This window comes from Sus scrofa, chromosome 18, assembly GCF_000003025.6.
Source record: "Sus scrofa isolate TJ Tabasco breed Duroc chromosome 18, Sscrofa11.1, whole genome shotgun sequence".
Taxonomy (NCBI): domain Eukaryota; kingdom Metazoa; phylum Chordata; class Mammalia; order Artiodactyla; family Suidae; genus Sus; species Sus scrofa.
Window position 1 is genome coordinate 45,885,175 of NC_010460.4, and position 25,902 is coordinate 45,911,076.

The window sequence follows — 25,902 nt, forward strand, 5'->3', positions numbered from 1 at the left end:
CTCACACACACACTCAGAGGAAGACATGCTTAGGAAAAGCGAAAGGGGAATGAGCCTCACTCCTGGGCTTCTCCGAGAGGCAGTGTCGCAGTGTCTGGCATGGGTAAGACCTCCAGCCCTGGATTCAGACACATCTTAGTTTGCAGTCTAGCACGGCCACGCACCAACTACCTCAGCCTGTTTTGTTATCTGTGCAATGGGAATAATAAAAGCATCAAAGCATCGTTTTGCAGTTTCGAAGATTAATGTGATCATGAGGGTAAAGTAATTATTCAAATAAATGTTAGCTGGTGTTGCTGTTATTACAGACATACTATGACAGTGTCATGATAAAAGTACACTGTGACCTTAACAGGATATGTTACTGGCGCATAGTACATGCTGCATAAATGTTAACTGTTATTGTTATCACAATTGTTAGTTCAGCCTGTGTGACAATATTTCACTACAATGGAAAGAAATGGCCGATCTGCTTCTTGACAGCGAGTTGGCCATTGTTTGCTGCCTCCTTGGGCTTTCTCGTGTGTGTGTGTGTGTGTGTGTGTGTGTGGAGGGGGCTGCTGTTACTGGTGTTATGTCACACCTGGCATTCCTACTGGAGTCTCCAGGGCTCCCCACTCCAGCTGCAAATATATAAGAGACCCTGAGGTCAACACCTCCCTATGAGTCTCCAGAATTCTCCTGGCCCAGCCTGCAGCATTTTCCAGTATGAGTTCAGGAGACTTTCAGGTCTGAAACGAGAGGCAAGGCAGGTCGTGGGGTGATTTAACACGAAGAAGGTTTTCCCCACTGGCCACTTTTACAGCATCATACTTAGGGAGGGCCCTTTCCGATGGCACTCATTCTGTTTGTTTCAGTTTGGTGGCACATACAGTAGCGTTTTTCCTGTTGAAAAATGAAGGCTCTAAAATTAGATGGTGGCCGTAAATTTTTAATGGGAGCCTTGCACCGTTGACATTCTCCCCTTACCCCTGTGCTCCACTCAGCGGGGACAGCTCGCAGCTGCCAGTTTGATTTGTGGTCAGTTCTGCCTGCGGAGGAGTGACTGCCCAGGGCACTGAACACCAGGGAGGGCAGGAGACCCAGGCCCCTTTCCGGATGTCATTCCAGCTGCTGCGGTCATCGTGGTGGAGAAGCCCTTCTCTCCTGGCCTCTTTCGACCCTAGCTGCCCGGAGTCAAGTCCAGCTCCCCACTTTCCAGGCGTAACTCTGGGCATTGGCTTGACCTCTGTGACCTCTAAGTTGATAAGAACAATGAGACATGCCTCCCATGGCAGTGGGGACGAAACGAGATTTTGTTCGGGAAAGCTCTGGGCACACATAGCAATTCCTCCTAAGCGCCCGCCTTACCATCGAGCAGACTGGCATCTCCTGTTCTGCGTCACCCCCCCTCCTTGTGCCAGGTGCTTACTTGTGCTAGCTTATTGAAGCTCCACCACCTTGAAGGGCAGCCGCTGTCTTCCCGTGCATGACATTCCGTGAGGGAATCAGGGGTAAAGCCACCTGCCTCTGGACCTGCTGGGGATGAGAAGTGGACTCCAACTCGGCCTGATTCCAGGGTCTTAATTTTCTGACCACTCCTACCATGCAGATGGCTCTGGTAGGGCTCAGGGCCAGTAGACAGTGACCTTGGCCTGGCTGTGGGTCCTTTCTCACCAGCAGCCCTGCAGGGTCTGGTCCAGGCTCTGTGGTTCCCCAGAGCCCTTTATCAGGCAGGATGTGAGGTGAGGGGCGCCTGCTTACCAGCCTGGCTTATCTGCTTTGGGGCAGGGCCTTCCTGGCTCGGGCCTTGTGGGTTCATGACTTGATAAAATTACAGTGACCACAATGAAACCACTAGTTTTGCTGAGGAGCCACCCAGACCAGGAGTCTGACAGGGAGCAAGATGTGGTCATGGTTTAGATTTCAAAGACTGGACAGGAGGGGGTCAACTCCCCAGCTTCCCACATGGTTCTGTCTCAGAAAAGCAGCTGCAGAGTTCCCATCATGGCTCAGTGGAAACAAATCCAACTAGGAACCATGAGGTTGCGGGTTCGATCCCTGGTCTCGCTCAGTGGGTTAAGGATCCGGCGTTGCCAGGAGCTGTGGTATAGGTGGCAGACGCAGCTCGGATCCCACATTGCTGTGGCTGTGGCTGTGGCCAGCAGCAACGGCTCCGATTGGACCCCTAGCCTGGGAACCTCCATATGCTGCGGGTGTAGCCCTCAAAAGACAAAAAAGAAAAAGGAAAAAAAGAAAAAGAAAAGCAGCCATCTCTTTCTTCCCTTGGTCCTCCCATTATTTTAAGAACTGAAAAGTGAAATAAAATGATTTTTCCCTCTTTCACACCTGCTTCACTGTCTATTGCAAACGGCAGTTCTGAGTTGTCCAGTTGCTTTTTCTACTTGTATGATCCAGCTGCTGGTGAGCAACCTGGCAGCCACTCCCCGTTCTTCTGTCCCATGTCTGGATTTTCCTCTGAGGAGTTACTGCTTCTCTTCTCTCAGCCCTTGAGCCTCCAGTAGCACCTCTCCATCCCTGGATCGCTCCCTCCCACCTCAGGCTCAGGGGTACAGCACGTGACTCAGCCCCAGCCAATCAGAGCATTGCATTCCACTGACCGCAGAATTGGTCCAGGACTAGACATTGGACCCTTGCAATGGAGAGATTCCTTTGCCAAGCCTTCTCAGAAATCATTTTGAAAGGCTTACCTTCAACAGAGCAAACAGAGGAACTTTTCATCCACACTTGCCTTCCTCCTGACATACCACCGGGTACCCCTGGAAGTACACGTCCTCCATTTTGAGAAGCATGTCCTGCAGGCAAATTTGAAACTCCTATATCCTCCATGTAAAGAGCTTCACAATTTAATGTGAACATCTTTTCAGCCCCATCTATTGCCACCCTGAGTTTCTTGCCATTTCTGGAACAAGCCACATACTCTTCCACTTCTCTGGATCTGTATAGCAATTATTCCCTTTGCCTAGAATGAATTTCCCCCTCCTATGCCTAGAAAATTCTGGTCATGCATCTATCTAGATCCACATCAAATGTGGCCTCCTCAGGAAGACTTCACTTCCCAGATTTTTAGCTGCTTACTCCTCAGTTAGACACAGATCTTAACTTAGGCTTGTCTGATTCTCTCTTCCTCACTGAGCTAAAAGCACCTCCTAAGTACATCTGTATAGCCAGGGCTAACACAGGGTCTGAATAAAGTCTCATTGGATGGGCAGATAGATGGATGGACAGACTGATGGACAGATGGACCAAAGTGCCTAGAAAAGCCAGCTCCTACACCTGCCAGAGCATCCTAGCCCAGCTGGCATCACTTTCGCGTCACAGTAGCAGTGAATTATATACAACCTGGTTCTTACACAGGCATAATTCTATTTATTAATTGCCCGTTTCATAACAATTCATTTCACTGTCCATGCCTGTTAAACTCTTGAATGCTTAATAAGGAAAGGAGAGCAGGGCCAGCTGCTCTTTTCCCTTAGTCCACCTGCTTCCTGACAGCAGCCAGAACAGGAGTCACTCTTAGTGCTGTGGCAGAAACCGGCTACCTGCCCACCAACCCCAATTCTTTGCCTCTCGGGCACACAGCTAGATGATATTTCCCAGCCTCTCTCGAAGCTAGGTGTGGCCGTGTGACAGAGTACCAGCCAATGGCATATGGATGAAAGTGATAGATACCAGTTCCGAGTCTGGTCTATGAAAACCACCCTCACCAGGTTCTGTGTGCAATTGCCCCAACTTCTGGTTGGCAATGAAGGGCTCTGAGGTACCCAACTGGCAATAGAGATTCAAGAGGTGGAGACCCCGGGTTCCTAACTCACCATGTGGACAGCCACCGCAAATATCCATATTTGATCTGGATTGTAAATAAGAAATAGCTTTTTCTACTCTCAAACCCAGTGTTGTGCTGGAGCTGGTTTACTCTTACTTGTGAAAACCAGTCATTAAGTTTTGAGGAATTCTGCAAGTCAATTGTTAATATAGCCATTATCAAGAGGTAAGCTTGATAAACTAACAATTAAATAAATCATATTTTTAAAAAGTAGACACTCAAAACACATCCCAAGGAGTTCCCGTCGTGGCGCAGTGGTTAACGAATCCGACTAGGAACCATGAGGTTGTGGGTTCGATCCCTGGCCTTGCTCAGTGGGTTAAGGATCCGGTGGCATTGCCGTGAGCTGTGGTGTAGGTCACAGACGCAGCTTAGAGCTGGAGTTGCTGTGGCTCTGGTGTAGGCTGGCGGCTACAGCTCCAATTAGACCCCTAGTCTGGGAACCTCTGTATGCCGTGGGAGCGGCCCAAGAAAAGGCAAAAAGACAAAAAAAAAAAAAAAAAAAAAATCCAAAAAACAAAAAACCCAAAAAACACATCCCAACCTAGTGATTTTACCCTATTTGACTACTAAGTACTACTCGTGAGGTTATTTTGGGGATATACTGCGTAATGGTGAAACGGAGCAGGACCCTATGGTTCTTCTCTCCATGTCCTACACCTGCCTTTTGTCTATGGAGAAACTTTAGTCAAAGAATAAGTTTAATCAGAGAAGTGAGAAAATGAGACCAAATAATAATAAGTTTAATCAGAGAAGTGAGTCAAATGAGACCGAATAATAATAATTTAGTCATTAAAGCCAAGGACCTTTATTCCTTTATTTCCTTCCCAAGAGCTATAGATAATCCTGAGCCATATCCTTTGACCTGACGTATAGACACTGAAACCCCCATCTAGTGGAAGAAGTTAACTACACAATGAGCAGGCTGTAGCTGCCACAATGCCAAGAACTGGCCTCAAGGAAATGGGAGCCAATCAACCCTGGAACTGAAGATTAACTGTACTTAAAACAATCAGGATGCTGCTGATCAGACCGCTGCATGACCAATTTCAAGAAGACGTCAGAGCTGACTGTGCTGTTGCTGTAGGCAGCCCCCTCCCTCCACCCGTGAAAGCTCTTGCCCACTGATTGAGGAGAAATTGGCCTCTGGCTCTGCCCTCCCCCACCCCAGCTGCTGGCATCCAAAATAAAGCAAACTTTTCTCACTACCAATACTGCCTCTTTATTGGCTTTAGAGCAGTGAGCCCCTAGACCCCACTTCTGGTAACAATGGGAGTCACGTTGTGCCTTGAAATCAGCCACAGTAGCAGTATTTACACCATGGAAATTGGCAACTACTACAAAACAAACTCCCAGCCCCACCACCACCACCACTGGAAAGGGTTAAATATTGGCCAGCAACCCATTCTACATCTTATCTGTTACAGGAACACATACTTCCCTTACACATTGGCTTTCTACGTTAGGAAAAGAGAACAAAACAGATTAAATGCATGTTGGCTAAATGCAGCTCGGTCTAAAGGAAAAGCAGCTACAGTGTCCACAGCAGCAGCCAGAGTCCTGGCATGTGAAGAATCAACACGCCCAAGGTGAATGTCCGTAACATTGCGTGCTGGACATCCCGCGGGTCTTCAGAGCACAGGAGGGTGATGACGGCGGCAGGCAGTTGTCATTGGCTGCTTGCACATTTATTGGGTGACAAGTGTAAATAAGGGAGTGGAATATGGGTGCTGAGTTTTAACCCACAGCCCTTGCTGGAGAATATAAAAGCAAAGACACTCTGTTCCTGCCCCAGATTCATTGGGGAAGAGGATTTCTCCATGTTCTAACTCTCAGCAAAGGCACACATTTTGGCACCAGCGTCTGGAGTGCACTCACGCAGAGCAGAGAAGCCGAGCGGATGAGAAGGCCATGGCCAAGGCCGATCCTGGGCTGCAGGTGTGCGGACAGCAGGCCTTGGGCCAGCGCCGGATCAACGGGGTTTGAACGCACCAGGTTTGCACGTGGCAAAATGATGGAAATAATTATCCTTTGTGGAAGCCATAATATTTCACTTAGAGGAAGGCAGGCAGATCCTTGGGCAGCGCGGCCCTCCTCCGCAGGATATAAACTGCTGAAGTAGACCCCAGAGTGCAGGGCCATTTGCGAGAGACATCACGCAATTCGCAGGATGTTTCAGTGCAGACACTGAATGGACTAATTCTGCTAATAGAGTATTTGATTTAATGGCACATTAAAGGGGAGAGGGGAGCGAGGAACACATCCTTCAGCACAGCAGCGGATGGGTTACTGCAGATATCGCAAGAGAAGGAGCCAAATTCCCCTCCGCCTGCACCAGGCAAGAGAGATGCAGGAAGAACACAGGCATTTGCAGGCTGGGTTTTGGTCCAGGAGCGCAGCACAGAACCCTTCAGGTTAAAGGACTGCCTCTACACAGAGGCTATAACGACTGGCTGGAAAGACTGACCCACGCGATGACAACTTTGTTAAAAAATCAAAGTTGCCAGATCACATCAGAGTAGAATATAACAGGAATAGGCTTCACTTAATGGATGGTCCCATTTCCTTTCTGAGTCACTTGTTTTTGGTCCTTTGTCCTTTGGTTCCTTCTGTTATTTTGGAGTGCCTTGCGTGTGTGTCATCTTGTAATCTGGGAGAGAAGTGCTACTGTCATCCTACTTTACAGATGAATAACCAGGGTACAGAGAGGTTAAGTAAATTTCTCAAGGTCACACAGCTAGTTGGAGCCAGACCTGGGATTTAAGTCCAGATTTCTCTGATTCCAGAAGCTGGGTTCTGAACCCTACAAAGGACTCTCCTTTCAGCTGGAAGGCGGGGCCCAGAAGGGCTCATCAAATATCATCACCCCAAAAAGCCCAAGTCAGAAGTGATTGGTTTAAAGAATCAAGCAATTACATATATATATGTATGTATATATATATATATATATATATATATATATATATCCCCAAAAATACATATTTGGAGCAAACTTTTACCTTTTCAATTTCAAGTTCAGTTTTTCAATTTTTAAAAAGTACTTCCCTAAAACAATCCAGTGGGACTCTTGTAGTAATTTTTTTTTTCAAGCAAACTTTGTCTTTTTCTGCAAGATTCGTATATAAACCCTGATGGGAAATGGTGGCAAATTTTAATGATTTTGGTTTGCTCATTCTCTGTTTAAAACCTTCTCCTATTTTTTTCCCATTCAGCTGCCAGAATGCCCCTTCTGATCAGCTAATCAATGCGATCAGCTTAATCCCTTCAACCTACAGCGTCTTCCGGTGAAACAGGCTGACCTCCCCAGCATCCCGCACTCACCAAGTGGCCTCTCCTCCCATCTGCCCACCCTCTCCCTCTGACTTGCACTTTACACATTGATCACAGCAAGCTCCCTGCAGAGTCTCCAGGACTTTGCATGGTCTATCTGCTCCATTCTTTGACTTGATGATGCACAATTCCTGCTTCTCCTGTGAAAGCAGCTCTGGGTCACCTCCTCCAGAAAGTCCCCCTGGACTTCATCTCCTTGCCTCACCTGTGTTTGGGACTGCTTCTCTCTGTCCTGCACTGAAGCTTGGGCTTATTTCTTTGACAGCCCTTGCTCCATCTCATCACTCTCCCCCACGTGACAGCGTCCTTATCGCCTGGCACAGTGATTCAACATTGCATAATAGGATCATCCAGAAAGTCTGATTTAATTGGTCAGTGGTGGGCTAGGGTTGAGAACCTCTGGCCTTATCAAGGTTTGCTGAGCGACTAATTGAATGGATGGGTTATGAAGGAGCACACTGGGGCACAGGGCCTGAGGTTCTGGCCAGCCTCTACCCGCCGTGGAGACGATGACCTGCTCTGCCCTAAAGACTTAGAATTTGTTTATGGAGGCTTCTCAGTGATGCCTAAGGTTGGAGGCTACGAATTCAGACCCTGGACGTTCACGGACTCCTTGCTGGACTTCCACTTGTTCTCATACACAAAATGGGAAAGATATCCCTCCCGCAAAAAGGAACCATTCTGTGGAGCTGATGGCAGATGCTGTGAAGTTACCAATTCTGACTCGAGAGGTACCCCTTTCCTCCTTGATCAGCTGGGATGAGAGCTCATCTCAAGTTCTCTGCCAACTAAGAATGCAGAACCCTTGGCAGTTGGAAGGGGGAACAGCACTGCCCAGTGACCACCAGTAACACATGCTCAAGGTCAGTCATCCCGACTCGGGCTACGCCACCGGTGGAAGTGTCCTGAGAGCCTATCCGGAGGTCACAGTGGAGCAAACCCCCGCCTTTACAGCCAAGTCTGGGAGACCAGTTCGTGGAACACAACCACCTTGTCCCGCTATTGCTGAGGCCTGCAGGCGTGGAGAGACTCCCTTTGTCATCATGCCGGAGAGAAGAAAGCTGGAAGTCCCAGAGGTTTTAGCTCGCAGAGCCCAATCTCACAGGCTAGAAAATCATTGGAGATCTCTTGCATTTGAAAAATCACAGATGCATGCTCTGCCTTCCAGCACCAGGCAGGAGAAATGAGACAAACAAGCTTTGAAAATAAATCTGACTCTCTCATGGCTCCCGATAGCCGACAAGTGTTCGTCCATCTGCCACAAGCACTCACACTGTGAATTCATTGATTTGATAATACTCTGGCATAATTGATTGAGGAGACTGGCTTCTTGACTTGCCTCCACATTTGCTATCTGATATCTTCCCCACACCGCCCTCTCCACTCTTTGTGTGGCGAGAAGGAGAAACCACAGATTTTTCGGGCACTTTCTGATGGGACGACACCTACACTCTTGGCTTTCCTGAGACAGCATGCTTTTTGAATTCTCGAATGTCAGGCACTGTTAGTTGAGTGCTTCTTTCCACCGGCAAATCTTACTCATCTTCACAATACTGCCTGCATCCTCTCCACCCTGGCTGTCCATTTGTATTTACAGGTAATGAAAAATAACTAGAGCTGGGTTATCTGGAGTCTCTCCCTACTAAGAGGGACACAGCAGCAACCACGGACTGACACAGAACAATGATAACTGCAGGACTGTCATATGAGATATTAGCCCGGGGAATAATACTGATCTTTCTCCTCTCAGCAACCACAACAAGCCTCTCTGCAATTGTGACATTCAGATGTCACCACCATTTCATTAAATGGAATCAGAACAGCTGTGAGGATTGCTGTTTTTTTCTTTTATAGCACCAAGTCATCATAACTTACTTTACAAAGCAGCTAGCAGCCAGCAGGTGCTGCTGGAATGGAAAAGCCGACTGCAAAAGGATGAGCTTGGAATGGGGACAACATGGGGACTGGTGGACTCGGAAGCCCCGTGGCTCGCTGCAAATGACCCGGGAGTGCATGGTTATGTGGTTATTCATAAAGATATACTGCAGGACAAGCTGAGCGTGGCATCTAGTAAAGAGATCCCTAGATAGGAAAGTCCGGTTCAGCCTATAATATGCCACTATCTGGGCCGGCAAGAGGCAGAAGCTCAGGCAGTAAAGCACTTCTGTACCCCTCTCCTCCCTGCCATACTCAGCCCCACAGCCCTGATGCAGTGTAAACCCCCTCAAAGCATGGTTTTTAGCTCTTGGGAGGCACTTCAGCTTCTTCGGTGGGACAGCATGGCCAAGACAGTGTGGCTTAGTGGTTAAATCACTGCCGTTCCCCGGAAGCAGGCTGGGTTTGCATTCCTCCTGTGCTGTTTATTAGCTGTGTCACTGGGCAAACTACTTACCCTCCATGTCTCAGTTTACTCATCTGCAAAGTGAGCATCCTGGGAGAGTGTATCTTGTCAGTACTTTGCCCTCACTTTTGACCTGACCGTTTCACTTGCCTTCCTTGTCTGAAAGCTTTTTTAGGGCCCACTCTGGGCTCCCCTGGCTCCAATGCACCAGAGAATTAATTCTCCTCAGGAGGAGCTCTCAGCCAGTGAGGACGGGTGCTGGTGTGTAAACCGGTGCTGGTATATAAATGCCTCAACTCCTTGTCCCTTGAGCGGGACAACTCTAAGACACAAGTTCTGTGCCAACTCCCAGGTTGCTACAGCCGGTCAATCTGCAGTTGACCTCAGTGGCCACTTGCTTAACAGCAAAGCCTTTGTCCTTCCTCTGTCTCACTTCCCCACGTGCCTTCTGGGGCTTCCTGAAATCATCTCCCAAATAATTTCACTGCTCTTAAGGAAAGGGGAGGTCTGCCTTTTTCTCATAGGTCTGTCCAGAGGAAATGCTGTTTCAAATTGCCCCCCCGCCATAGATGTGTTGTTTCTTTGTTTTGTCGCTTTTTTTTTTTAAGCTGGTGCTCAAGGAGACCAAGCAAACATACACATGAGATTTTCTGATTCCCAGATACATCTAGTCTCTCTTCTCCGCCATCCTCAAAACCCAGCAGTGAGCCTTCCCAAAGTACTACCAGATTCGCCATCCATGTGGTTTGATACTAGAATTATCCGAGGATTTTATTATTTGAAAACTCCTTCATGAGGACAGTGAACTAAGTTGTACTTTGCTTTGTACACCTAGCCCCACATCATGCTTCCATAATGTGGTGGATGGTACTATATTCTGACCAAGGGAACCACGTGCTGTCCCCCAGGGTCGCAAAGCCACATCTCCAAGGACCTCAGAGCAAAGTTTTAACATCACCGATGCCAGTTTTTTCTCAACTTCCAACATATAATTGCATTGGGAATATTTGCATAGGAGGAGAAACAAAATCCACTAATCAGTTTTGCTCTCCTAACCTTGAAGATCTTGTAAGAATTCAGGTATTCAAAAAATGAGCAACTCTACACCAAAGGCTGAGTGTTCCTTGGTAACAGTTCTTGTTGAGAATTAGCAGTTACTCATGGAAAGGCTGAAATCTAGAGCTTGTTAACACATTTGGTTGGAGCAAAGGTGTTAATAAAAGTAGTATTTGCATTTATGCCTCATCAAGGCTAAAGGAAACTGGGGAGAAGAGTCAGGTTAAGTTCATCTGCTGGAGGAGAAGAGCAATTCAGAGCACATGCTCTCTTAATAGACAGTCACGTAAGAATAACAGCTGATATTATTAATCCTCATGATTTTATTTATTTTTTTCATTTTTTTATGACTCAAATGAATTTATCACATCTGTAGTTGTATAATGATCATAACAATCTGATTTCACAGGATTTCCATCCCACAGCCCAAGCACATACCCCCACCCCCCAAACTGTCTCCTCCGGAGAACATAAGTTTTTCAATGTCTGTGAGTCAGCATCTGTTCTGCAAAGAAGCTCCGTCTGTCTTTTTTTCAGATTCCACATGTCAGTGAAAGCATTTGATGTTGGTGTCTCATTGTATGGCTGACTTCACTTAGCATGATAGTTTCTAGGTCCATCCATGTTGCTAAAAATGCTGGTATTTCATTCTTTTTGATAGCTGAGTAATATTCCATTGTGTATATGGACCACATCTTCTGGATCCACTCCTCTTTCGATGGACATTTAGGTTGTTTCCATGTCTTGGCTATTGTAAATAGTACTGCAATGAACATCGGAGTACATGTGTCTTTGCGAGTCGTGGTTTTCTCTGGAGAGATGCCCAGGAGTGGGATTGCTGGATCAAATGGTAGTTCTATGTTTCGTTTTCTGAGGAATCTCCATACTGCTTTCCACAGTGGTTGCACCAACTTACAATCCCACCAACAGTGTACGAGGGTTCCTTTTTCTCCACACCCTCTCCAGCACTTATTATTTGTAGACTTTTGGATGCTGGCCATTCTGGCTGGTGTAAGGTGGTACCTCATCATGGTTTTGATTTGCATCTCTCTAATAATGAGTGACGCTGAACATCTTTTCATGTGTTTCTTGGCCATCTGTACGTCTTCTTTGGAGAATTGTCTGTTTAGATCTACTGCCCATTTTTTGATGGGGTTGTTTGTTTTTTTTGGTATGGAGCTGCAGAAGTTGTTTATAAATTTTGGAGATTATTTTTATTTTTTAAAGGAGCATCTTATTTTATTTTATTTATTTTGTCTTTTTAGGGCTGCACTCACAGCATATGGAGGTTCCCAGGCTAGGCGTCGAATTGGAGCTATAGCTGCCAGCCTACGCCACAGTCACAGCAACTCAGGATCTGAGCTGCATCTGCGACCCACACCACAGCTCATGGCAAGGGCGGATCCTTAACCCACTGAGCAAGGCCAGGGATGGAACCCACCGCATGATACTAATCAGGTTTGTTAACCTATGAGCCACGAAGGGAACTCCAATCCTCATGATGTTAACTTCGGTCTTTGGGTCCGGGAGCCTATGCAGACAAACGTCTATAGACCTGGGCACCAGGGAGCCACATACAGCTCTGCGGGTTGGTCACGGTACTTTGCACAGGCTGTCGTTCTCTGATGGCTGGACCAATGTCAACTCCCTCTGAGAGCTGACTCCTCCCTGAGGTCTATAATCCATGAGAAGCCTGGTGATTCTGATGTTTGTCTCAGGGTAACATTTGTTTCAATTCTTCCCCCTTTTAATCAGTTCAAAGTCAGACCTGTTTCAGTGCTGATGGGCCAGCCACATCCTCAGGGAGCACTCCTGAGCTCGTCTCTGCTCACATAAGGAATTTAGGGATGCCTGGCAGACAAGCCTCTTATTGGAACCAATGAGGCCCATATAAAGCTTTAGGGATGTTGACAAACCCGCTCTCTTGGCTTTTGTAAAATATCTCCCCCTGGTGCCTTGGACAGCCCCATAACTTGTCCGTGGAGAGGGCTGCTTCAGAAAATTGCAGTCTTTATGGTGGCAATTCAGCCTCATGTCGGAGTCCTTGATCGTAAAAGGTATTTAAATTTAAAAGCGAATTTTGATGTAAAGTCTATGGAAACCCACTTGCTCCCAGTTATTCGGATACTCTCTCCAAGCAGAGACCTCAGGGCCGGCAGCTTCATGCCTATTTCGTTTTCCCATTCAATCCATTTTCACTGAAAAGGAGACATAAGCAGTGAAGCCAATATAGTTTTATTGGATCCAATGCACTGCCACTAAAACAAATATATGTACACTCAGGCCAATACACTTTTATTAAAACAAATAGAATTTAATTCAAACCAGCATTCAATACGTTTTCTCAAAGCAATGAAATTAAGCTCTACCAGTACTTCTGCTCAATATGTTTTCCCAATCAGATCCATTTGAACAAAGTGAAATATATTTATCATAGATAACACAGTTTTATTAAAAACAAATTTGCTGAAACCAAGTTTCCCTTTGAACTGAGAGAGAAAAATTCTAACCAGTTGTGCAATTAGATCATAGGGACAGATGCATTTTTACTTTAGCAAAAAGCATTTCTATTCAAGTCCACTTAAAACACACTAATGAATAATAAAAGTTGCTCCAACAATGTCTTGCATGGAGTATTTCGTCAAAAGTATGTCCTTTGGGGTTGAAGCACAAGCTAGAGAATAAAAAGACACTCAGAGGAAAAGAACAGTGCTGGGAATATGATTACAATAAATTCCGATTTGTAATGAATAAATATTGACGTCTGCTCGTGTTGCTTAGTGTGAAGTTGTTGGACGTGTGTGAATACACAGACATGCTCAGGGACATTCTGGAGTTGTGTTTGCTACTATACCCCGTTATGCAGAAAAATTCTTCCTTATTCGTGTTCAAATGTAACTTCTCATCCACCTGAGGTCCCGTAGGGATTAGCACGCATAGAGAGGACCTGAAGGGAGGGGAGGGCGGGTATTTGTGTGGCTCTTTGGAGGGGATTTCAATCTTGGTGCTTAGATCACAAGCCACCTTCAAGATTTCCATGGAGAGGGAGAACCACTTCCGAATGGCAGGTGCCTTCCGAGGGGGGAAAAACTCCCTCGCTCCCTACGTGCAAGAGTATCCAAGCGCATTCCCCCTCCACCCAGGGCCACCGTGCTCCTGACATGAACAGATCTGCAGGAGAGGGAGCACATCCGGGGAAATTAGAAACCCACCCAGTCAAGGACCATCAAGGTTCTGATCCCTGGCCAGCGTGAACCTCACTCTCTGCCTTCTCTGCCTCCATCCTACTCTGAGGCTGCAGGCCACAGGGACAGAAACAAATATATCTATTCTCAGCACAAAGCAGCCCAGAAAATGCTAAGTCAAGACTGTGGACTCCGAGTACTATTTCCTCCTTCCTGCCTGGAACAAGTGCAAAAGTATAGATTGTGCCCACAAGCCCCTGGGCAAATGACTCACTGACCTCTAGGGCACCTGGCCTTGAACAGACTAGACCCACCCTCCCTGAAACACAGCTAATCAAGGAGGATCCCTTGAGAATGGTCAGCCCCGGATGTTCACCACAGAATTGTTCATAAAGGTTGTTGGAAACTCAAAGATTTAGCGTGAAGGGGATTTGCTAAATGTATTGTGATAACATCTTTCTGCTGAATCCTCCGGCATTAATACCAACATAGTATCGCAAGCCTTCAAAGAGATATTGTAGATTTATTGAATGGAAAATGTTCATGGTATATTATTAAATGAAAAAAATGTTTGGCAAAACATTATGCGCAGTAACTTATCTTTGTAAAGTAGGCACGCATATCTAGGCATAGATAAAAAGATAAAAAGATTACACCAAAATGTCAATAGTGGCTAAATGAGTGGGGGGGATTTATAGATTTCTCTTATTTGAATGTGTAATTGACAAATTTCCTACAATAAGCACGTATCACTTTTGATATAAGAAAAATTGATTTCAAAGGGTGGTGTTAAGTCCAATCTGAAATGCAGTGACCAAATATTGGGTCTGCCTCTGTCATCTTAACTCTGGCATCCTTTCAGAAAGGGGCAATGGTCCATGTCACATTTTTTGTCTTTATGTGAGACTCTATTTGAAGGCTTTGTTCAACTGGTCATCCAACATGCACTTATACAAGAACCCAGGTAATAAATTTTTCCTTGAGTTTGTTCCAGGAAGCAGTGGCTTAGTGAGAAAAGAAAAAAAAAAAAGATGTACATGCTTTATTTTGTCAGATGAAATGAATTATGTCACCCAGATTTTCCTTTTGCCTCAGCTCACAGCCATGTCTAGCTGTTCTAATGGTCTCATCTCAGATGTCTGGGGACATCTAATGCCTCTGCTTCTTTTCCATAGTTTCTGTTCTACTTTCTTCCCTTTTTGTTATTATTTTTTTTTTTCCCTGTATTTTTGCCTTTTCTAGGGCCGCTCCCGCAGCATATGGAAGTTCCCAGCCTAGGGGTCCAATCGGAGCTGTAGCTGCCGGCCAAAGCCAGAGCCACAGCAATGTGGGATCCGAGCCACGTGCGCAACCTACACCACAGCTCACGGCAACGCTGGATTCCTAACCCACTGAGCAAGGCCAGGGATCGAACCCGCAACCTCATGGTTTCTAGTCGGATTCATTAACCACTGAGCCACGACGGAAACTCCCCCTTTGTGTTCTTTTTTTTTTTTTTTAATACTGTGTTTACCTATAAAAGAGATTCAGATTTATTTTGGAAATAAATTAGAATTAACAACAACAGCAAATCCTAAACAAATATAAATATTTGACCATGATTTTGCAAAGAAAGCTCCTATTGCTTTCTTGGTGTCCATAGAGCCCCAGCTACCTGGGTGAGTGACACCTGAGGAGGAATCCTGGGGAAATTGGGGCTTGGGAGTTATCTCCTTCCCCTTGCTCAGATGCAGGACCCTCTGCTTAGGACAGAGGACACTGATAGGGACAGGCCAGAGGAGCAGCTTCCCTGCACAGAGGAGCAGCTGGGGCGCCCCCCTGTGGCCTGGAGGCATTAGATACGGAGTGGAAGGCGAGCCCAGGAATGGAAGGCAGCCGCTCTCCTTCCCTGGGATCCTCCACCTGCCCTCTGGGGGAGGATTTGCTCTTCTGGGCACTTCATGCACGCGGTTCAGCCCCTTGAGGTCAACCGGGTCCCTATTCGGTACTTTCTTGTGCCCCTCTATGAGAATGGAGGGTGGGGGTGAGAAGGAGGAAGGACAAAGGGATGGTTTGGTGGTTGGTGGTAAAGAAGGAGACAGACAGACAGACAGCGAACGGAAGAGACAGCACAGAGTGCACAGAACACGTTTAATTACTAGTGACATTTATCCAGCTGCAGCCGACATCCGGGTGGAATAATTGCTGCTCATTGTATTGTTTTAGATGAAAATGCTAGAAATAAATGGAACTGTCAAAATTGTAAACCTTCCCATCTTCATTAAAAATAAAGAGTTAAGAAATGAAAAGCAGGAGGCAAGGAAGCGAGAGTGTTCTGAGATTTCTTTTTTTCCCTCAAGGCCATGTTCCTGACAAAGGTTGGCACTGAGGCACCCCGTTTTCTGTCCTGCTACTAACAGGTACTTGGTTTTCTCCTCTCCTGGGAAAGGTCGCCCAGAACCCCACTCCTCCCACCCCCAGCCTCTCCCAGCCTGCACGTCTCACCAAGATCATTTGCCTTCACCAGTTCTTCCTTCCGGTTCTGGGAAAATGCCTTCTCCAGAAGCTATTCATGCATTGACCAGTCCAAACCTCTTAATGAACACTAAGCTGGTACCCTATTCCCATTTTACAGAGGTGGAAACTGAGCTTCAGAGAAGCTGAGTAACTGACCCCAGGTCACATAGCTCCTGCAAGGACTGATTGACAGAGCTAAGACTCTATTTTATTTTGGGCCACAGGTGTGGCTCATGGATGTTCCCATGCTAAGGGTCGAATCAGAGCTATTGCTGCTAGCCTACACCAGAGCCACAGCAACACCAGATCCAAGCCCTGCCTGCGACCTACACCACAGCTCGTGGCAACCCCGGATAGTTAACCCACTGAGCGAGGTCAGGGATCAAACCAGCTTCCTCATGGGCACTAGTCAGGTTCGTTTCCACTGAGCCACAATGAGAACTCCAACAGAGTCAAGATTCAGAGCCATCAGCTGACTCCAGAGCAGGTGGTCTGCCCCACCCCTGGCCGCATTCCCAGGAAGTCACAGGGATCACCAGGCTGCACGGGCGCTCGGTACAGAAGGGGGAACTGAGGCCTAGAGATGGGAAGTGGCTTGCCCAAGGTCACCCCGACCCTGCCAATGAGCCTTGGGCTCTCTCCTCACCACCCTGCTGCAGAGCTCATTATAGCTAATACATTCAGATGTTTAAAACCTGCCACTAAAATTACTGCCAGCATTTTCTAAGAGAAAGCAGCTTAGTTCCACCTTTTTCTCCATCATTTAAAAAAAAATCGAGGCCTAATAAATAACACAGCTGTGGTTTTGTCATCTCCTTTCATTTCCTCTCCCTGCCCGCGAGTGGTGGTGCCAAGATGTGACCGACCACATGGCTCAAAAATGGGCCAGTGGGAGAAGGGAAAGGCTCAGAAAAGACAACTCTCTCTCAATTCATTTCCAACCAATGTCCTTCCCATGTCTCTGGGAACCCAACCAGTCTGTTGGGCTTGGGAAGTGACGGAAGCCGAAGTCTGGTCTGCGAGGGAAAGAGGAGGCCACTAACAAGGAGCTGAGAAGTACATGGAAATCATGCCCCACCTGCCCAGGTGCAGGGAGCAAGCAGACCAAGCCTCTGTGCTTCTCCTTGCCTGGGAAAGGGCCAATCACCTGTTTTTGTCAGATTCATAGGCTCTATCAAGAAAAGAGACCACACGGGAATTCCTGTTGCAGCTCAGCAGTAATGAACCTGACTAGTACCCATGAGGACATAGGTTCAATCCCTGGGCTCACTCAGTGGGTTAAGGATCTGGTGTTGCCGTGAGCTGTGGTGTAGATCAGAGATGCAGCTTGGATTTAGCCTTGCTGAGTCTGTGGGTTAGGCTGGTGGCTGCAGCTCTGATTCGACCCCTAGCCTGGGAACCTCCGTGTGCCACATATTCGGGCCTAAAAAGCAAAAGAAAAGAAAAGAGACCACACAGGGATATTTCATATTCATTGAAACATGGAGGTTTAACTGTTGATTGAGACCAGTAGGATGGCAGAAAGGTAAACTTGAGAATCAGATGGATTTTATTCAGTTGGGACTAAGCTACTGACTAACCACTCAGCTAGGGGTCTTGGGGAAGTTATTTAATCTCTCTGAACCTCAGCTTTCTCATCTGTAAAATGGGACATTAACACACAGTGGATGTTCAAATATGTATCTGAGGAACTGAAACCGAAGTTCAGAGCGCTCAAAATCACTTAGATGACCGGTTTTAAATAAGCAGAACAGGAGTGCCTTTGTGGTGAAGTAGGTTAAGGATCCAGCATTGTCACTACAGCATTCAGATCGCTGCTATGGTGTGGGTTCAATCCTTGCCTAGGGAACCTCTGTGTGCTGTGGGCATGGCCCCCCCAAAAATAAATAAAATAAGCAAAATAACCCAATTCCTGTCCATCCAGAATCCAATGACCCAGTGTAGAGTTTCAAAGGCAACAAAGATCTTAATGGCTGAATGTCACTGGAGTCATCTTAAAATTTATTAGATTCCTGAGAGCTTATGTTGATTGTGTATCCTGGAGGCGATGCACAGTAGCCAGAGTCAGCCCTCTCTCTGTCGCTCAAGCTGTTAGACTGACGTAGATTTCTAGGACCAGTCACCTATGAGTAACGGTGTGACTATGCACACACACACACACACACACACACACACACACACACACACACAGGACCTTGGAACTCACCAACAGGACGGAATGAAGAAGCAACTCACTACATTCAACCATGGCCAGCTCCTGCAGAGCTTGAGAATGGTGTGACTCTTCTCCCTAACATCCCAGCAGCCTAGAGTATCCCCGAGCTTTTAAAGAATGTATTTACTATCCAAACGCTAGCAGACATCTTCCCGAAATCCGGAAGCATTCTGTCAAGAAAGAAGAGGAATTAACGAAACAGAAGATGAGTGGCGTTTCTCAGCTATTTTATCACATCGCACCTTCAGCAAAGCCAAGCCTGTCCTTGCCTCACCCGTGACGGCTCTGCCCGCGGAGTGAGTGAATGGGGGCAGATTTCGGTTTTAAATGCCTCCTGCTATCATTTGGGCAAATGAGCTTCCTACGTGGCTGGACTTTATGTTCCAGCCAAAGAGAATGTTCTTTCCCTGTCAGAAGCTCTGACAGCCCAACGCCAGAGTGAAATATCAGTAACCTCTTAACATTTTTCTTGATTTCTTTAAGAGTGAACATGAGACGTATTAAGAACAACAACCCAATCATTAAACCCCGTGTGGTTCTCCTAGGAGCCAGTTCTATTGCTTTAATCAGATTATGGACAACTCATTCTCATCCTGGCCATTTATCTTCTTTGTTTATGCACATACCAAGTGGCATTCTTCTTAGCATCAAAAAACAGTAATCAAAATTGAGAACCACAAAAGACCTTTCATTATGGACGGTGTTAAGTAACATCTATTTGCTTTCATTAGTTTCCAAACAACAAGTACCCTGCTTCTGATGAAACCTGGCATGTGTTAATTATATCCGAGGTCTGGGGTTGTTCTGTCTACAATAAAGGATGACTTAACAATGAAGCCGGGGCTGAAATTTGAGGCTCCGAGGCCTCGGGAGTCACCTGCCTCCATGTGCTTCATCAGTGAAAGTTTCCAGCCTCAGAGTGGCAGCGGTGGAGGTGAGCTTGTCACAGAAAGTTATGGTCGGGTTTTTTTTGGGGGTGGGGTGGGGGGGCTTCTGTTTTGGTGTGAAGCCCTCAGCTTTATCGCCCGTTTTATGGGCTGGAGTTAAATGGCAGTACAATGCCGTTTGCTCTCTTACTGCTCAGCACTAACAGCCATCATGAGCCGTAATTAGAAGTAAAACCACCACATAAATAACATGGCAGAAAAACTGCCACTAGGACGAACCAGACGGTGGCTACGGGAAACTTCAGCGGGTCCTGGGTATCCATCACACTTAAGAGGCACTGGGTGTTTTAGCCCAGATTTGTCTTACTAAAGCCAAAACGGGAGCCGCTTAGACTTCCAAAATAGCTCTTAAAAATAGACAGCGCCAGTTTAAACAGGCTGTCTTCTGCTGAGTGTGATGAAGGGACACTTCGCCTGATGACCAGGACAGCTGCAAAGGCTGGGAGGGAGGCGATGGGAATCAGAGGCGAGGGAGGGAAAAGAAAGTGCCTGGTGAGGAAGAGGCACGTGGCCCTCCTCCACCAGGAGGGTCTGGACAGATCTCACTACAGACCTGAGACGTTCCTGCGCTCCATTGAACCTAGAAGGCTCTACTCCCACTGGGGGAACCAGTGAAATCGGGTGTCCTTGTGGAGGTTGCTTCTGTGACTTACACTCAGTGATGAAGTGGGAGCAGGGAGACCAACGTTTTTTGAGCACCGAGGCATTCTACACTGATTTTCTTTAATCCTCATAACAGCCTTAGGAAGTCAGAGAAAATAAACTGAGTTCTATTCTGGGATAGGGCCCCCAAGGAAGCAGGACCCACAGCCTGCTTTCTGCCTTTGGCCTGCCATATGCAAAGAGGCAGCAGATAAGCAATTAATGCAGGGGCGCCAAATCAGAACCATTTCCTTTCGCCTGATTTAGGTTCCCTCACTCAAGGGTTAGGAAATAAACCGAACAGAGCCTGGAATGGAAGGACACGTGGTGGACAACATTTTTCAATTTTGAATCACTTGAAAAAACTGATTTAAGTACATCCACTTGCTTTAAAAATAAGTCATATATATTTTTCTATAAATCAGCCAGAGTGGTTAAGGTCTAATCTTCAACTGGAAAAAAAAAAAAAGGACATTCCTCTGGATAGTCTAAAAGCCCATTTGTGTTCTCTAAAAGAGGAGGTTTGCTTTCTCCTTTTCTTTCTGCCTTCGCAAAATCAAACAAATAAAGACAAAAACAAATTCATCAAAAACTGTGTTGAGAGGGGTTTTTTTTAAAAAAAAAAAAAGAAAGAAAGATTGCGTCTGATATTAAGCAATACATTTTAGTGGAATGGCTCTCTCTCTCTATATCCATAGGTAACACAGCTCCATTTCACATGTGAATTTTTGTCTGCATTTATATCTCCGCAGGCCACATATGATGTGACATGGACATTTTTTTAATTAAGATATGAAGTGCTCATTTTTTTTCGTGGGCCTGCTATATTCTAACAAATTTACTACATGTCTCAGAAAACACATAGCTTTGCCAAAGTTGGTGAGTAGCCCAGCATGGTTTATCTCCAGCCCACAGCTCTTTCACTGAATTCAATACTGCAGGCACAATTTAATGCAAACCCAATTTATGACTTAATGCTCTAGGGACCGTGGTGGGAGATTGTTACATTATTCTTTTCTAATCCTATTTGTGTTTTAATTTGCTAAGTCTGTAATGAGGTGCATGCCTTGAATAGATTCAAGATCTTTCGCATTGCTTTTGACTTTGTTTAATATAATAGATTTTACAGTTTGCATTAAATACCCAGGTGCTACGGTCAGTATTATCTCTTTATTTTCTCAACTAGAGTGAATAAAATTACACTGTGAAAGTAATTGTGTACATGTTTCCTTGTTTATTGTAATGGTTTATTTCCTATTATAATTCTTGATTCAAATTACATCTAGTTCTCCAAAAGTCAATTCTCCATGGGCTTTTGCTTCCCCCTTCACATACGATTGTTCGTCTCTGGAAAGAATGGAGTCTTGGCTGATAATTGATTTGTTGAGTAATGAGAGCATAAGTTTTCTAGTCTAAGTTATGATACTTCAGTTAAACAGAAGGGGAAAAATGAGGAAGGAAAAAACGAGAGGGAGGGAGGGTGGGAGGAAGAAAAGGTGCTGTGTCACTACAGAGTCATTATTTTATTTCTGGTGTTTGGCTAAAACGAACAGCGCTAATCAGGGTTGCTACATCACCCAAACCCACAGTGTGTCATTTGCTGTCCATAACTGTGTTATAGCCAATTATAGCTAAATTCTCTGTTCTGTATGCACAATCAAAGTGCGTCTGGAATGCATTTTGCTATTTTCTGAATCCTATTATTGCCGACATGTTTATTACATTCAGAAGATGGCTTTCTGAAATTACATTGGAATTGTACAACCCACCTGCCATTTACAAACAAAAGGATTTAAACATTTCTTAACAAGGAGAAAGTTCACTGAGCTCTTTCCTGGTAACTTTTCTGTGTTATTTTCCTCCATGACCATTTTTTACAGGGCTCATGGCTCAAATTTTTATATATTTGTCAAAATATCTAAATCTCCAGTTAGGGTTTATTTTTTAACTGATAACAACCCAGCAGGTCAAAGAGAGGTTGCAAATTAGCCATTGGCACCAGGAGTAGAAGCTTGTGACAGTTTTCACTGTGAAATTTTTCGCAGGCTATGTATAAAGGGATTATAAAATGGACCCTGAATTATGTCTATTTGATAGCCCTGAAATCACTCCTTTGATGGCCTGTCGAAAGAAAAAAAAAAAATTCGACTTGTGTCCTTAAATTTCATGTGGGGCCATTTTAAGAGGAAAGTGAGTGTTGTTAGAAAGACACATGATGTCTCTTTGAAAATGTAGCACCTCATCATTAATTATTAAGGGAGAAATGAAAGTGTTTCTAAACCCAATGCTTTCCTTTTCCCTTCCACTGAAGCTTATGCTCTTCAATCCCCCCGACCCAAGCTTCCTTTATTACTGGTATTTGCCTCCAAGAGCCAGGGGATATTACTACCTTTTTATTTGCTGTTTTTACAGGACCCAACAAAGTGCTTTTAAAATATATAACCACTTAATTCAAGTCAAGCTTCTTCAATACTCCTTTCATTCAAGCCCTTTCTAATTTGTTTTCCTCCAGCCAGGAGCCGGGAGAAGACACTGTGATTTATGTTTTCATTTATTTATTTTATTTGGGCTTTTCATTTAAGAAAAGAAATTCTGCACAACTCCCACCACCCTCAATTCTGCATCATCTCACCCCACTCCACCCCTTCTCTTTGGACCATTAAGATTTTCCCAAGGCCAGATGCTGGAGCTTTAAATGGATTTCTTCAGAGCTTTGACCATGTCTGGAGGAGGCTTGGTCTGGGGTGCTTCAGGGGGCCCCCAGGGCAGGAGCTCTTTATGCCACTCGGGGTGGCCACACCCCAGTGCTTTATATGGCCATCTTCTTGAGGACGCTCCCCCCGTCTCTTTTTCCCTTTATCACATCACACCCTGCCCAGCACAGAGCTTCCCAGACAAAGCCCTGGAAGCATTCAGCCTTTCTCCAGTGTTGAAGGCTGCTTTGCCACGAAGCTTAGATTCCCACGTCTTATTGCTCAAATCGACACATTGTTTTTGTTTGGGTGCTGGGCACGGGGTGGAGGAAACTTCTCCCTGACTGTGTGAGAGCTTGGACTTGACACTTAGAGCCATGGGTTTGAGTTTCTGTTCCATTTTTCACCCAGTGGCCTTGAGTGAGTTGCTCCTCTCTACACTGATTCACTGACCGGAGCTAGTCAGTCAGCGACTGCTTGCTAGTTACCTACCACGTGCCAGGCACCGAGTTAGGCACAGTGGGTAAGAGGTAGCAACACAGACACGGTTCCTGCCCGCACTGATCTAGGGAGACTGACAGGTAGGCAAACATTTACACTAAAATGTGTCAGGCATGATAAGAGCGGAAGCCAGGCAAGCCTTCTGGAAAAAAGCGACATAGAGGTGACCTGAAATCAGTTTCATCCACTGTTAAATAGGAGGTAATATAATACCTGCCTCATGGGGGCGCTATGGGAATAAGTGAGATAATGTACAATAATGCTTTGCACTCCTCCCCACGTGAAGAACTCCGGTAAAAAAAAAAAAGTCAGAAAGCAATTATTGTCATTATTGCTAAGTACCATCCCAGGTACTAAAGAAATTAACATTAAAGAACCACATAGCTCTTTTTTTTTAATAGTGAAGACTAAACAATAATGTCTGTAGAATATTAAAGTAAATTTGAAGATAAATGGAACGAAAATTAATAGGCTCTCTCAAGTAAAAATCATTAGCAATTGGGTCTTTATCAAACACCAGCTTCTCTAGGGCAGAAAGGATCAGACAGTTCAGTTCTACTTAAAAAGAGGACCCATCCTTCCCAATGAGTCTTGGAAATTCCCAGCAAAATATGGCTCCTCCAAAGCATTCTTACCAGTTTATAAAAGGTGATAACATTTACTTTCATTTAAAGAGAGCCAGGGGAGTTCCCGTCGTGGCGCAGTGGTTAACGAAGCCGACTAGGAACCATGAGGTTGCGGGTTCGATCCCTGCCCTTGCTCAGTGGGTTAACGATCCGGCGTTGCCGTGAGCTGTGGTGTAGGTTGCAGACGCGGCTTGGATCCTGCGTTGCTGTGGCTCTGGCATAGGCTGGTGGCTGCAGCTCCGATTAGACCCCTAGCCTGGGAACCTCCCATATGCCGCAGGAGCGGCCCAAGAAATGGCAAAAAGACAAAAAAAAATAATAATAATAATAATAAAAATAAATAAAGAGAGCCAGGAAGCATTTTTTATGGCCACACCCCCTGCATACAGAAGTTCCCGGGGCCAGGAATTGAATCAGAGCTGTGGCTCCAACCTATGCTTCAGCAACACCAGATCTTTTAACCCAGTTTACCAGACTGGGGATTGAACCTGAGCCTCCACGGCTACCTGAGCCACTGCAGTCGGATTCTTAACCCACTGTGCCATGGCGGGGACTCCCAGGAAACATTTTTAAATGAGTATTTATACATTGGAAAATGTATTATATTTGCCCAATATAACTTCAGAAATGAATTCCCACAGAGACAAACTTTGGCTTCACCTACCTTGAATAAAAACGGAGACCATGGTTCATTCCAGGAAGCACTGCATCTGGGTGGGTACGTTGTGGGGAATGAAGCTCTCTAACACAATGCCTAAAAATAAATAATCAAGCATTAATGAGCATGATCTTTGCTTATCACAAAAATGCACAAATATTTGGAGAAAATCACCTGTTAGTTGCAACAGAATTCCTCTTAGGAGAGAAAACTGTTCCATTTTAGGAAATATTTGAATGGTCATTTGGATGTCTTCAGATGGGGTCTAAGAGAGGTGAATTGTTCTGCTTAGTAACAGAGGAATAATATTAGCGAAATGCTCTGCTTAGTAATTTTGAGGTTCTGGAAGCACCCAAAGAAGCAGAGAGAGGGGAAGAGTATTTTGAGGGATAAGAACAGAGCAGCTGATGGGAGATGTTTAGGAGGAAAGCTGGCAAAGAGATTACCTTGATGTGGGCATGACAGAAGAAATATGACCAAAAATGATGTCCAATATTCAGTTTTTAGTTAGTGGTTAGTTGTCTGCCAAGCTGGCCTGCCAGGAAACACTTGCCATGTGTGAAAGGGCATACACACACACACACACACACACACACACACTCACGTGGAATTGTCATCATAGATCTCTATGTGTTGTATTATATGAATAGTTATCGGAAGGTCTCAAGGAAAGTGAGGGTGTCTTGGTGGCCACAGAGCAGAGAAGAGAGGGCAGCTGTGGGGTCCAAAAGAGAGCCAGAGGTCAGCAGGAACAGTGTATTGGAGTAAGAGACCCCCAAGAACACGAGCCCCTAGAAAGTCACAGAAATAGTGGGCAAGGCACTGATTCACAGCAAGTGGACACGAGGATTTCAGCTCATTTTACCCCACCTGCCCTCTATGTGCGCTTATAAACGCTGACAAGTGCTTCATTCCTCTTCATTAGAAATTCCTCCCGAGGCAAGGTAACCTAATTTTTTTTTCTTTCTTTCTTTTTTTTTTTTTTTTTTTTTTTTTAAGGGCCACACCTGCAGCATACGTATGGAAGTTCTCAGGCTAGGGGTCGAATCAGAGCTACAGCTGCCAGCCACAGCCACAGCAACTCAGGATCCAAGCCACGTCTGCGACCTACACCACAGCTCACAGCAAGGCCAGATCCTTGACCTACTGCGTGAGGCCAGGGATCAAATCCGCATCCTCATGGATACTAGTCAGGTTCGTTAAATGCTGAGCCATGAGGGGAACTCCTAATCTAAAAATTTAAGCAGTCATACCCTCTCGTCAGGCTTTGGACTAACTGACAACTTGAAAAGACCATGTGGAGCTACCATTCGGATTTTCAGAGATGCCAGCAATAGCACCTTTGGATTTTAATTGTACTATCCCTTTAAGTAGGAGACCCCTGTC